Below are 15,677 nucleotides of genomic sequence, written 5' to 3'. Positions count from 1 at the left end.
TGTCCTGGTTATGAAAAAGCCGAGTCTCATCCCTCTCCGACCACAGATCGTAGCCTCCAGAAAATTGAGACCTGTTAGCCAAAGCCTTCAACTGCTCGTCGGCTTTGATGGAAAAGAGAGTTGGGGCTCGCTCAACAACCTCCCACGGTCACTCAAGCTCAGAAACTGCGGCTCTAAGTTCCGCCCTCTGCCTCATTTCGTAAATCTGGCACTCACGGCAAAGACGGGCCTTTAGGAGCTGTTTGGCTTTATGGGCCTGCATCTGCTTCCACTGCCATTTCGAGACTCCGCCGAGGTAGGTACAAGGCCCCCCACCCAGTTTGTCACGAGGTCAGATGAGCCTAAACTCACTTGGGCTAGCGGAACTCCAACTCCCGTGATGGCCTACCTTCAATTCGTCAAAGGTAGTACAGCCTCTCACCCCTTAGATCAACGTTGCAAACTCCTTCCTCTCAAATGAAGCACGAGCAATGAAAAGATAGAAAGACAATGGAATAGGAAGAGAAAGTAACCTTGTATTAATACTAGAGAAGATTACAAGGAGTGACCGTCCAAGGTGGAAGGCCAGCACTCTACAAAAACTCTCCCTCTCGTCTATGCTGAATGAATCTACAAGGGTTGAATGCCTTGGTATTTATAGGCTTCAACCCCTCCCTTCTCTCATGCTTCCGTCCAATGAGAGCAGAGATCCTCCCTTATCAAATCTCCTTGATTTGATCCTCCATTCAAATCCCTTGATTTGCTCCTTTTTCTTAAAATTCGTTTTACCATTGTTATTTTCCTTAGACACTTTGTTAGCCGAATCATTCTTTCTCTCATATTCGGTTAACTTTTCAGCATTAGATAAAGCTGAAGCTAATGTCTTTCTTCCCGTGGGCTGAGCAAGAATTGAGAAGACGGGAAGTAAAGACATTAGCTTCAGCTTTATCTACTGCTGAAAAGTTAACCGAATATGAGAGAAAGAATTATTCGGCTAACAAAGTGCCTAAGGAAAATAACAATGGTAAAACGAATTTTAAGAAGAAGGAGAAAGGGGAAAAGAAGTCATGGGCAAAGGACGCCAAGGCTAGGCTGGAAGAGAAGAAACGAGGGGACAAACAAAAAAAGGTCCATTGTTTCATATGCGAGGGATTGTCTTAGAAAGAGGTTCCTCAATGCTGCTCAAATCGAGGTGAACAATGGAAGGATTGAGCCTAGGTTGGGCTCCTTAACACTTTTCCATGTTGTTGTCCGTTCAAAGGAGGAGAAGGCTGCTCCACTTCTGGTAAGACCCTTAAGAGAACATCTTTTTATCTCTCTAACACTTGCTGGACGTATTGTTAGAGCAGTGGTGGATACTGGCGCCACCCACAACTTCCTTTCGTCGGAGGAGGCTAGGCGCCTAAATATACGAGGAGAGAAAGATGGGAGCAAAATGAAAGCTGTAAATTCTGCTGCTCGTGAAGTCTAAGGCATTGCCAAGAACGTCCCGGTGGAGATAGGCAAGTGGGTTGGATTTCTGAATTTTACTATTGTTGTCATGGATGATTTCAATGCGATTTTGGGAATGGAGTTTTTCACGGTTTGTAAGGCATTTGTAATGCCGCATGTTGGCGTAGTGGGGATTATGGACGAGCAAAGTCCTTGTACTATTTCTGAACTTGACAACAAAAATGTAACAAAAAAGGACTTAATGCTATCAGCCCTCCAGCTTAAGAAAGGTCTTAAGCAGGGCCGCTCTACTTACATTGCTTCTATTTGTGCTATAGAGCAGGTAGAGGTCATGCCTACCCCTAAAGAGATACAAGTCGTACTGCATGAATATAGAGATGTCATGCCTGAACAACTTCCAGCGAGGTTACCACCTAGGAGAAGGGTGGACCATTGCATAGAGCTTGAGCCCGGAGCAAGAAAGCCAGTACAAGCACCATACCGAATGGCGCCCAAAGAGCTGGATGAACTGCGAAGACAACTCAGTGAGTTGTTGGACGCTGGGTTCATAAGGTCAAGCAAAGCACCTTATGGGGCCCCTATACTGTTTCAGACTAAGAAGGATGGAAGTATGAGACTATGCATCGATTGTAGGGCGCTCAACAAGGTAACTATAAAGAATAAGTACCTTTTTCCTCTTATTGCAGATCTCTATGATTAGTTGAAAGAGGCGCAAGTTTTCTCCAAATTGGATTTGCGAAGTGGTTATTGCAAAGTTCAGATTGCTGAAGGAGACGATCTGAAGAATCTAAAGGTGCATTTTGGATACTTACTATGCTATAAATAGATTCCGTATCTGACATGTATTCATCTACTTCTATGAGATCTTGTTGGACATTTTCTACAAGGGTGGATCTCTTAGAGTTAATGTTTTGTCTTTTGGGATAGGTGTTGGCTAAGTGTTCTGTTTGGCCGCAAATATAGCAAGAAAGTTTATTCTTATAGGTTCTTTTTGGGTTAAATCTTCTAACATGTCTATCTTTGTTTAAATATGGTTTCCTACTTTTGAATCTACGGATAAAGTATCCTTTCTTGAAGTATTTTTTATGTTTTCTTAGTTTCTGTCCCGAGTCTTTTAGACCATAAGCTTGGGTAGTATATATCTGCTTACAGATCCCATAATCATCTCCTTTAAGTTGTCTTTGTATTTGAATGTCTGTACATTTTTCTTGAAGGATGGTCATAATAAACTTGGTTCTTTGTCCTATTGAATACACTGCTGTAGGATTTGTTGTTTCTACGTTTTGCCATTTATCATATATTTCTTTTCCTAGTGCTCCTGCTAATTTCCTAAATAACTTTGTGCCTAAGTCTTTGTTGAAAGAATTTCCTGAAATACAGGTATAATAATAATCTTGGAGAAATTTCTTAACATATTTATAATTATGTAAACTAAGTTGCTCTAAATAAACTACTGCATCTTTTTGTAATGTTACAAATCCTAGATTAGGGTCATCTCCTGTTACTAATTGATAAACTTTATTAACAAAATTATAGGGATTGGATCCTAGGCTCATTAGATGGCCAAATTCTTCTGGATTCCCTCTTTCATAACTTTCCCATAAAGCTTTTACGCTTTCTCCTAAAAATGTCTCCAAGTATATGTACATTTCTTCTACATCTTGAGACTGAAAGTTTTGAATATAGTCTGACACTACCTGATTTTTCCAAAGGTCTAATACTGTTGTCCATTCTTGGGGATCATGGGCTGAAAGATTAAAAAAATTTCCTTTGCCCATTTCTTGAAACTTTATAGGTCTTTCTATTTCTTTTCTTTTTCCTTTGGGACGTATCTTGTGATCAAAAGTTACTGGGTCACTATAAGGAATCCTTGGCATATTACCAGAATAATATACTTCCCTAGGAGGAGTTCGTGGATAAGTGGTATAACTATTTCGGGGAATAGTGTTAGAGCTTTCTTCATCCATGTATTATTTGATACTTATAGTTTCTTCATCTTTTGTTGGCTCTGGAGGCATTTTTCCTATTCTGATGTTAGTTTCTTGGTCATAGTACAGATCTTCTTCCTCTTGGAGATTTCCATTTTTAATTAAGTGTTCTTCTAAATGAAAAAGTTTTTTTTCTGTTAATTTTAATTCTAGTTCTTTAGGGTATATTATTTCATCCGTCTCTGATTCTCCTTCTATGTGAACTAAATCGTAATTTTCGCTAGAAATTGATTTTGTGTCCTCTGTATTCTTTTGTTCATAACTATTAAATCTAATATTTATATTACCTTTTGTATATGTATACATAATACTTTCTTCAGGACTAATTATTTTTTCTTCTCTGAATTTAAGGTTCCATTCTAATCCAGCTAAGATATCTGGGGAATATTTGATAGGCTTAATTAATTTAATTCCCTTGTTACCTATTAAATTAACTACATCATCTATTTTAACTTTAAACCTAGTAGTACTGGAGCAAGTACATCTTCCTAAAAATCCAATACATAATAAAAGATTGTTTCCTACAAAGGATTCATATCCTTTTGTCTGAATACCTATTTTAATATATTGTCTGAAATCTTGTAGTCCTATGAGGAAATCAGGGGAGCAATAAAATATTCCTCCGTTCTGATTCATATCTACTTCGGTGATTCCTAACATAGCTTCTTTAGGATCGACCCATCTATCATCATAGATGCTGAGCAGAGTTTTGGTTCCTAGGTTTTTTCGTCCTAATCCTTTTACCCCTATGACAATTAAACCTAAATGAATTAAAGTATATAATTTCTTTGAAAGCTTATTCTGCTATTAAGTTTATGTTGACGGAATCCTGTCCTACACAACTAACTTGAATTTCCCTATAGTGTCTGAATAATCCAGTATTAAAATTCAAAGGTCCTGTTCTATATAACTGTCTAGGATTAAGGAGATTTAATTGATTATTACTAAAGAAAGTAATATCTTGGTCTATGTCGATTATTTCGTCTAACTGAATATCTCTTTGGTCTACACTTCTTCTTCCTGTTATTCTATCTATTATATTAAGATTTTTAGAAGAATTTTTCCGAGGTAAATCCTTCACCTCGCTGTGAAAGTGCCATGGTTTTGTTGATGATGAAGTTCTAGGTTCTATTTTGACAGCTTTTAATTTCTGAGTTATTAAATCTATCTCTTTATCAATATTTTGTTGCGATCCTTTACTAGTTTTTAGATAATCTAAATTTTCAAAGAGTTTTTCTGTTTTTACTCTTAAGGTTCTTAATTCGTCTTGTAGTTTGTTCAAAGTAAATTCTATTTCTATTACTTTGCTTTGTAGATTATTGCCTAAACTTATAATAAGATTTGCGATACTATTTAATTGTGAATTATTTCCGTGTAATATGTGTTCTTCACTATTAAAATGACATCTAAGACAATTAGGTCCTATGTATTTTATATCAAATCTTGATGAAATTCTTAAGTCTAAATAATCTACTTTTTTAAAAGGTTCCAAGTCTTAAGGCTCTGATACCAAATTTAGGGGGTACTAATTTAATTTAGTCTGGAGTATTTAAAGGAGAATTATTAGGAGATCTTCTTATTACTTGCCTTTTGGGAATAAAAACTTGCCTAGGGGTTTCTACTATTCTCCTATAGGAATAGAGGGATAAAGTGAAACAGATAATACTAAATATGAAAAAGTTACAAATAACTATTGTTAATGCTATAAAAACAAAGATCATGTATCTAGGATTTTTCCTATAATATTAGCAATTAAAAATATATAGGAGACTAAGAGGTTTTCTAGTTGTTCTGGTATGAAAACAAAATAGTTAAATAACTTCACAACTAATATAAATAAAAATATATAGGAGACTAAGAGGTTTTCTAGATGTAAGGTTCTGTTTGGACGGAAACTTGAACTAAGCCTGTATGTACTACTGCTTCAGGCAAAGTCTGGGAGTGTTGGATAGGAACTTCTGTTAGGGCTTCATCTATTTCTTCGTAGCATAACAATTTATTATCTAATTTGACTATGGAGTTGTCTATCTATTGTTCAAGGGCAAGAAAAATAGAAAAATATTGGGTTGTTTACAGCTTCCTGGAAGTTTACAGGGACAAGATGTTGATTTTGATACCAATTTAAAGGGGGTACTAATTTAATTTAATCTAGTCTGGAGTATTTAAAGGTGAATTATTATGAGATTTTCTTATTACTTGCCTTCTAGGTATAAATATTTGCCTAGGGGTTTCTACTACTCTTCTGTAGGAATAAAGGATAATATAAGACAGATAATACTAAATATGAAAAGATTACAAATAACTATTGTTAATGCTATAAAAACAAAGATCATGTATCTAATATTCTACCTATAATATTAGCAATTAAAAATATGTAAGAAACTAAAAGGTTTTCTAATTGTTCTGGCAGGGAAACAAAGTAATTAAATAATTCAACCACTATATAAATAAAAACAGGATACTAGTATAAGTTCCTATATTTTAAATCTTCTACCGTAATATACGGAGTTGTAAAAAAGAGTTAGATATATATAGTATATAGGTAATATGGGTAAGATTATTCTAAAAAACTGTCTTAATATTTTATTAACTAACCAAATAAACATAAAAGTATAGCAGCGTTGTGGCTTCTGGGAGCAACACTTGGCTTCGAAGAGGCAGAGGCGTTTGTCAGCCCTCACCCAGCAGTTTCCAGCCTAATATACCCTTATGTATAAACACAAAAACAAACACCAAGCCACACAATCTATAAAACTTAGCAGACAATAAAGCAGTGAAGATTAAACAGATAAGAACAATACCTAAAGTTATAAAAAGCACAAGCATGGAGATGATTACGAAAAATAAGTAAGAAGTGTAATTCTCGAGGGGTTTATCTTTAGATCAAAGCTGTTTAGATCTTTATGCTTACTCCTTCAGGTATGGGAAACGCAAGACACAGAGAGGTGTGCAATTTCCTAGCATTAAGCTTCTGCCACGGGCTCCAACATTTAGTCCCAAGAAAACAAAGCCCTGAAACCTCCTTGGGTATAAACGGGCAGAAACAAGGGACGCATGGACCGTGAAGCATCAAAGGAATACCGCAATGCTTTTACTCTGTGCTTGGGATTAACCCCGGGTTAGAGGAGGAAGGTACAGATCTAAACAAACAGAGATATTCTTTGATTAAATATCTTTGGGTTTGAGGATCTTCCTCTTGATCAATGTTCTTAAGCACAAGTTGTTGTTCATTCGTAAGAACATTAATTTTATGCATTTGTGCCATAGATTGTAGATGAGAACAGCTATAATCTTGGTCTTCTTCTGATTGGCTGGATGAGGCATAATCAATATCATCCCCAGAATCAGAGTTTAAGAGAATTTTGGCCAACTGAATTCTTAATCCTTCATCAATCTGAAGTTTGTTAAGTTTCTCTTTAGTTTTGCATCTATTTGAATAGTGGCCTAATTTACCACATTTGTAACAGACAATTTTCTTTTTGTCTGGAGGATTTCTTCTAGGAGGTGGTCTCTGACGAGGAGGAGGTCTCCTAGATTCATGACGAGTCTTTTGATGAGACTGTCTTTTTGGATATCTCCTACTCTGGTGTGAATAGGGTTCATGTCTCTTAGAGTGAGAGACTTTACCTTTTCCCTTCCTTTGATTGGAAGGTGATGGACCTGTGTCACAAGCAAATTGTTCACAGAATTCACCAAGCTCACGCTTTCCAGTAAGATTTTGTTTCTTAAGCTGAGCTTGAAGCTTTAAATGATTACATAAGGTCAGCCCTTCTTGGATGATAGCACTGGTAACGAGACCATATGTATATTGATGGTAGTTTATAATTCCTACCTCATTACCTAACCTTTTTCTTACCTTGCTGGCAAAAAGAGTTGGTAAACCATCAATAAATTTTGCTTTCCAATATTCATTATTGGCATCTGGTCTTTGCATAACCTTAGTGAGGAAAACATCTTTATACCAGCAAAACTGGCCAAGTGTTCAACACCTAAGATTTTGCAAAACCTCTCTTCCCTTATCTGATTGGGAAGTCAGATTTCCAATGAAATGATGAACAATACAGGAAATCAAGTTATAAACTGCATTGTCCTCACCTAGTTAGGCTTGGCCAGATTCAGTTTTGATAACCTTCTTTGAATTATAAATTTCCTGATGTTGTTTAGGGGTGAGGATATTATCCCACCAACCTTTGAGAGTTCCAGAAAACCCTGCAGTAAGCATTTCTGCAATTCCTTGATCGAAATTCTTATGTTGCCGACATATTGTTCAATACATAAGCATTCAGTGACAATGTTCTAATATCTGATATTCAGATAATCCATCTATATTCCATTCATAAATGGATTTGCCATCATAAGATTTTTTATCTAAATAAACATTCTCTTCATACAATAGGTCTTGAGGTGTAGGCCTATGGTAATAGAGTTTGTTAGGTAGATCCCATTTCCAAGTAGACTTTTTCTCATAATCCAATTTTTGGATACGCGGATCTTGTATAATGTCTTGAAGAATTTCTTCAGTCTGATTGACATTGGTTAAACCTAAATCTTTGAGATTAGAGTTTTGACCAATATCAGAATCAGAATATGCTGAAGGAGTTAAATCCTCAGAATTTTGAGATGAAAAATCTTCATTTAGATCTTCGTGAGATTCTAATGTTTGAATACTTTTCAGAATCTTCGCAGTTTTTGCTTCTTTGGCTTGTTTTAGTTGATCTTCAGAAAGATTCAATCTTCCAAGCTGAGATAATAATTCATCAACAACTTCAGAATTATTATCCCATTTAAAGTTCCTAATAGGAACGGGTGGTTTGATGAGCGGTTTATTGTTCATCAACAAAGGTAATTTTCGAGAAGATAAGTTATAAGGATTTTGACAATATTTCTCTGGATTTTACCTTTATCCAAAAAATCTTCAATACGAATTAGCTGTTGGCCAATTGTTTTGAGATTTAAATTGGAAAAATTGTTTTGTCTCCTGATTTGACCCATAGGATTAAGAGTGGAGAGAGAGAGAGAGAGATGCTCGTGCTTGTCAGCCAACCAGATGATTATTGTCGGAGAGTAGACAGTTAATGACCCTATGTGCTGTCTTTCCAAACCATGAGGTCAACAACCTGTCCTAAGAATGTATCTGTTCTCAAGGTGGTTAAGAAGGTTTCTTGCCTCATCCAGCCCAGTGTTGGTCAAAGCACGCCTCTGATTAAGGTCTCAAGGACAAAATGTACCACTGTGATGAAGGGAATTTTGGACCTTAATTTGAGTGTGTTTGGCATATGCATGTAGACCTCTGACCCAGGATCAAGCAAACATCTGGTGAAGTTATCTTTCTGGACATCAATTCGTAATCCACTAAAAAAACTGAGTGAGCTTGCAGATGGATTTCATAGCACTAAATGCAGAGTGAGGGAGGGGATGTGGAGGAAACCATGAGACTGTTCAAGCATTGTGGCCTCTGCTTCATGGTTTGAGGCTGTCTAGAGATTGCTTTTTCATCTTGCTTAGACTTGAAGGAGCCTCTTCAAATGTCACCTAGTGGGCTTAGGCTAGATCCCTCCATTTTGGAAGCTCTCACATATGTTTAAGGAGATCGATGACAAGTTTTTTTTTTAAAAAGTTCTCTTGCTGTTTCTTGGGTATGCACCCTTTGCTCAGCAATTCTCCATGATATTTCTTTCGTTGGGAGTGTCTACAGCAGTCAATCCTATCATGGGTGATTGCATTCCCCTCGTATAGATGGACTGGCGATGATGGGCTCCTTGCAGTCATCTAATGTTTTTAGTAGCCAGCTCATGTATCTATTCTGTACTATCTAAAATAAAAATGACAGAGAGAAGGAAAAGGAAGTGCTGTGCAGTGATGGGGAAGATGCAGTCATTAGATTTTGTTGGTTCTCTTATAAATGTTTCTTGGGAAGGGGCTTAGAAGCTCTGTTTGTGCACCAATTGGTGTATTGGTCTTTGTTTCACCCTTATGATGTTATTTGTGGTTGTGATTTGGAGCTTGGATGCAGGTGGTATGAAGCTGAAAGCTGCTTAGCCTTTGCATGCATCCGCTCTTTGCCCTTGATTTCTCATAGTGGAAGACATAAAGGCAGATTATGTTGTTGTTTTTTCTATTGAATTTCTTTAATATTACATAAAAAATTTATGGGAGAGGAAGGGAGGAGGGGAAATTAACAGATTAGTGTCTGGAGTGCCAAAAAATGTAAAAAAGGGCTTGTCGTCTTTGCTGCCTGCGACAATGGTAATGAGGCTCTGTGCTTTCTTGGACATTTTGATTGTGTGGTCACTACCTTCTCCATTGATTACATGAAAATTTTGCGTTATCTTTATTCTTAAATAAAACATCTATGAGTAAGCTGATTGGTAGTGAGTGCTAGATTACCCTCAAACTGGTTTGTTTGACTGTTTTATTAATTGAAAGAGGGCGAAGCTTTATTCCGATATTACATGTATGACTCAACACAAGTATATGACTCATAATGGGCAAGGATAAGCTATAGTCCACTACTGTCTATATTTTGACAGTTTCATGGGTAGCTTAATCTAAGTTCATTTTTGAAAATATAATTGATGTTTCAGATACCGGATGCTTAGCCGTTCATATGCCTTTCGATGCATACTAAGATTGAGAACATCCTCTGATTTCCAGCCAGGACGCTCGGTATGGTCTTGGAGATCTTCAAAAACATTTAAGTTTTGCTTCTGATTCATATCTAACTAAGAGCTGCTCTTATGTGGTCTGATTTACTTTTTTCTTCTATAGTATGGTCATTTCTTTGCAGATCCTCAGTATGAGAACGTTCTGCACATTATATGTTGCGACTCTTATGCCACTTATGGTTATGACTTTGATTTTTCTAATTCTGTGGGATTCTCGAGGTATTCAGATCCTGTCTTGATGTCATATACTGAGAAGGATGGGTCTTTATTTTAGAAATATGAAACAATATGTCTTAAATCATGTACAGACAGACAGAGCCTCCTGTGGTACAAATTGCTTTCCAGTATACTGTCATTGTGCCACCTGAGGAATCTTCAGTTTCAGGATCAAGTGCTGAAAACAAGTACGTATAACCAGCTGCCATGTGCTAGGAAGTCCTTGTCTTTTCATTTGTGGTCATTCTGTGTTTTAATCGACTCTAAAATTTATAATTGCTCTTACCTACAGTTAAAGTTGTGTAAACATCAAAGTTTTTTTAACCCAGAATCATATGTATTTTAGGTTTCTTGTACTATGTCATCACAAGGATTTCTCTGGTTTTTCATATTATATTGTAATTAGTATTATAGAAGCAGTGTATGGAGATCAGAAATTGGTCTAATATTAGAGTTTCTTGGGAAGAGGAGTAATAAGCTGTTCTCTATCTCTTTTTTCTTTTTTTGTATAAAAGCGAGATAGTAATTTATTAGTAGAGAGAGGTACAAGATGTTAAAAGCAAACTTAAAAAGCATACAACTGAATAGTTATTAGCTGTTCTCTATCTCTTTTTTCTTTTTTTGTATAAAAGCGAGATAGTAATTTATTAGTAGAGAGAGGTACAAGATGTTAAAAGCAAACTTAAAAAGCATACAATTGAATAGTTATTAGAGGACATTAAAGAAAACAAATACAATAGCACAACCAATCTATTACAATGTTAAGCAATGGGAAGGGAATCTCCCACAATGAGTTGTTGTTCCAAGAAATCAGTTAGATGATTCACATCCCCATAGAGTGGCATCCAACTCTTCCATCAAATGCCTATAAAGGTCGATAATTTTCTCAAAAATCAGAATTAAGCATCAAGGTGAGGACTTCCCTGAACATCCTGCTGGAAACAACAGCCAAATCACCTCAATGATGGCAGGATTAGAAAAAAGATTTGGTAAACACTCTTAAGGCCTATGAGGAGGATCAAAAACTCTACCTCAATGGGTCACACTGCATCCACCAGCTAGGCTAGGATTGCTCTGAGATCAAAATTGTGCTTTTACCACCTGTTCTATGGTGGTGTCTCCTCCTTGATTGTCTCCATTCTAGCAATCAAATGTGAGGCAATCAGCTTTCTGTTTCTCTCTGAATGGATCCAAGGAGAGGAAAAAGGTAAGGAATTTCATTGGACCAAAATTTTATGTAGTTCTAAATCTTAGTTGATTAGTCAATTTGGGAGGTCCACTCCTCAACATGTAGACCTTACTGTTTTCAAGGCTAAACTTATCGGGACTTATTCTTCTCTCTCTGACCGGACCTAACATCTTATACTAAGATGAAGACTATCTTGGCAACTAATTCAACTCTAGCCCTCATAGAGCAATAAACAACACTGTTATGCTGGAAATTTGCTGCCATTTTCATCATTACTTTGTTTCTCTTATTCATGCAAACTTTTTTTTAGGGGATTGTTTGACTTTCTTCAAGCATCTTCTAGGGGGTTTTGTTGGCAAAGAAATGAGTTTTGCCAGCCTCAAACAACAGCTGCAGCATTTGATAATTACTCTTTGCTTTGGTCAATGCTCTTGTTAAAGACACGAAAAAGATCTTGGTCATTGTTATTGTAAAATAATCAGATATGAGAAAGATGAAGTTTTGGAGTGAAGAATAGCCAATTCTGGGAAGTCTCACTTTGCGTCAACATTGATCAACCCCTATATAAAGATGTCATCGAGTTGATGTGCAGAGCAAACATACCATGTTATAATCTTGCCACTCATAATTGCATCGTGAATGAAATGACAATTTGCTTCAATATATTTAGTTCTCTCATGAAATATTGGATTGTTAACAATAAAACTAACAGCCTGATTGTCACAAAATATTGCCATAAGTTTTCAATTGAGAACCCAAACTCTATTGCTAAAGACTTAATCCACATTATTTCACAAGCGGCATACGCTTGACCTTGCTAGTATAGTTTGTTTTGGTACTTTTTCTAGGTCACAAGGTTACTGCTCATAAATGTGCAATAAGCACTCACTGAGGTTCTACTGATTTTAGACTTTACATTGTCAACATTTTGAAAACCTCATTATTTCTAGATTATGGTGTGGTTTATGAAACAATCCCTGTCCACATTTTAAATACCTTAATATCTGTTTCACAACTTTAACTCCTCAGGTTTTCCATAAACTGACTGACAACACCATCAACATAGGAAATATTAGGTTGAGTCTTAAATCAGATTACCAACAAGTCTTGTAGTATTGGGTCTTATCTTTAGGTATTGGAGTCTGACATTATCAACATAGGAAATGTTAGGTTGAATCATTGGATCGTTATTCAGTTTGCTAACAAGTTGTCTATACTAGGTCTTATCTTTAAACATTGGGTTTTGTTCATCATGCATATTTGCATTTGTTTGCATCACTCTCTGTTGACTTTGCTCCAAATAAACCTCTCTCAGCTTATCTTAGTCTACATATCAGTTGTATATTTCCTTTGTGTTCGTATAATTCTCTCCTTGTTTCATGCAACATCAATATTGAGGAAGTAATTCAGGTGTCTTAAATTCTTGGTTTGAAAATGTTGTTTGATATTCTCACTTTCTTGTTGTGTAGTCATCTACATAGACTATTAAGATAACAATACTTTTGTCCCTCTGGAGAACAAAGATAAAGTGGTATGAATGGCTCTTTTTAGACCCCAAGCCTATCATCGTTTGACTGAATTTATCAAACCAAACTCTTGGCTCGGTTTTAGACCATATATTGCCTTTCCAATCTACGAGCCCTATATTTCTCCCCTTGAGCAACATATCTAGGATATTGCTTGATATAGGCCTTTACAATAATATCTTCATAACAAAAAGACATTTTTAATGTCCTACCCTTTATTAACAGTAATAGAATTGGATGAAATTTAATTTGACATCAGGAGAGAATGTTTCATAAAAACCCAGTGACAACTACAACAATGTGGCTCTGATACCATTAAAATAATCAGAATTAGGAAAGATGAAGTTTTGGAGTAAAGAATAGCCAACTACAGGAATTCTCTCTTTGCGTTAATCTGAGATTAGGATATATATCGAACCTTCATCCCTTAATAAATTTGTCTAATGAGTTTCATTGTTGAAATGTGGTTGTCAATGTCTTCCCCTAACTGTCAACATTCTTCTCACTGCATTTTTTATGGCATAACAATGTACTTTCTTTAGGTCCAGATGCTCCCTTAAGCGGCACTTAAGGATAAGGACATTTCAATATGATACAGCTGCAAATATGAATGAACTTTACAACAGCGTTGATCCTGAAGTTGTGTTGTCAATCCTTGTTCATAAGGTTGTTTCGTATCAAATTTTTTTTGCTGTATTTTATTATTAGATTTCATTTGTTTCTTAGTGTAGAACAAGCTAGTTTTATTGAGAGTTTGGAATATCTTGGTTGAGTAAGACACTTCTGTATTTGAGAGGCCTAATATGCATTACCATTCTGAATGGCTTTTTGAGCATTGGCGGGAAATTTGGTTTAAGGCAACAATCTATACCTGAAGCTCATCTAAACGTTTTGGGTCCAAAACAGTTAGTGTTGTTGGATTAAAAAATTGGACCGGGGGCTATGGATGAACTCAAGTACACATGAGCATTATCTAGGTAAAAGGGGTGTTACATCTTTTAGGTAAGCTAGAGATTGATGCATTAGTGCCTTTTCCATGTGATACATTCTGTAAATTGTCACTGTTGATGAGTGTGTGTGTGTAGATATATATATTTGGTTTTGTTTTCTCATTAGCATTTTTTTCTTTGTATGCATTTAATAATATGGAATTGACCATTTCAGAAAAAAAAAAGGGAATTTGTCAAATGCTTAGCTATCTGCAGTATTTTTTTGACTTGATTGTGGTAATATGGTTTGTGAACATGATTTCTCTGCCATTGATGTTGAATCATAAATTTCCTATGCCAAATATGCCTTCTGGTTGACTATACTTCTTAAAGTTCCATCACATGTGGAGAAGGGAAAAAGAAGGAAAACTGTTGTGTTTTCGAGTCAATTAAACTAGTCAAAAACATTAAGGTCAGTCCTGACTGGAGACTTGAGTACCACAATCTACTTTATATTGATCCTTCCTGCTCATTTGCCCTTGTTTGGCACAAATTTTCAGGTAATTTCAGCTTCTTTGGAGCAAGGAATTAGGGAGGGAGGCATAACAGCAGATCCGGCACTCCCCTTTCCTCCTCCACAAGACTGTAAGTTATTTCCTTTTTGGTTCTTCAAATACTGATGCTAGGAGGAAGGCATAAAATTTAGGTTTACATTCCAGGTTTTGGAATTTGATTCCTACCTGTAGCCTGTAGTTAGGATTTAAAAAATCCTTTAGTTGTTAAGTTTGATTGTGAGCTCATAAATATTTAACCAAGTTATTCCAACTGCACTGTCACAAGAAATGTGTTTCCTTTTTGTGGTTCATCAAGTAATCATACCAGGAGAAGGCCCTAAAATTTAAACATAAGATTTGGGGGTTAGAATCCAGTCATTCTGTTTGTCAAGTCCCATAAGGATGTTGTGTGACATCCTTGTGCAGAAACAGATCGATATGTGATCTTAACTGGGGTCATATTCTTGCAATCACATGTTAAATAGATTATGTTTGTTGAGTCTAATGGTGGGTTTGGAAATATTTAGCTCAAATGATGCAGGGTTACAGGAAAGTAATCTTGACATGATGGGGCCACCGAGTGGAAATCAAGGATCATCTGATTGCTCATTTTTCTTGGATTATATGCATAATCTTTTTGGAATGACCAGCCAGATGGACCCTACTCTCTCCTTTGGGTTCTAGACCTTTTTTAGTTAACGATTTCAATAACAGTGTTTAGATTGTTTTGCTTCACCTACTAATACTAATGTTATTTGGTGCAGGCCTCTTGCGAACAACAATTAACAAACTGAAACAAGACAGAAGTATCACTCCAAAGCTCACATTTATTCAAGGGGGACAGGACGATGCCACTGTGTTCGAAAACTATCTCATAGAAGAGCAGGATGTTGATGGTAATGGTTTAACAAGTGTGGTAGGCTTTGTATCCTTCTTGGATGAAGTGACTCAGCGGGTGGCGGAGTATCTTGCATAAATGAGTTAGCTAGATAAATGTTCTTGCAGTACCAAATCATGCTTTGTGTCAAAACCCATGGAGCAGCCTTTGATATCGCATTGGTATTTTGCTTCCTCGTCTTTTAGTTTCTGCTCTTTTCAGAGGCGGTAGTCAGAAGGGGCGACGAACGAGTCGTCCACCCCTATAATCACTTTCGAGTGAAGAAAAAAATAGGTCCCTCA

General features: G+C 36.4%; 1 pseudogene; it reads left to right on the top strand.

The window, feature by feature from the left end:
* The window catches only part of LOC137944638 (protein transport protein SEC23 D-like), a 74,418-nt pseudogene extending 58,752 nt beyond the window's left edge, over window positions 1-15,666 (top strand).
* The last annotated feature ends 11 nt before the right edge of the window (window positions 15,667-15,677 follow it).

This window comes from Aristolochia californica, unplaced genomic scaffold (assembly GCF_029961685.1).
Source record: "Aristolochia californica isolate CCGP_79_NKW_82.1479 unplaced genomic scaffold, dmAriCali1.0.hap1 SCAF_11, whole genome shotgun sequence".
Taxonomy (NCBI): domain Eukaryota; kingdom Viridiplantae; phylum Streptophyta; class Magnoliopsida; order Piperales; family Aristolochiaceae; genus Aristolochia; species Aristolochia californica.
The sequence above is the reverse complement of the archived record's forward strand: the minus strand, read 5'-3'. Positions and strand labels throughout refer to the sequence as shown.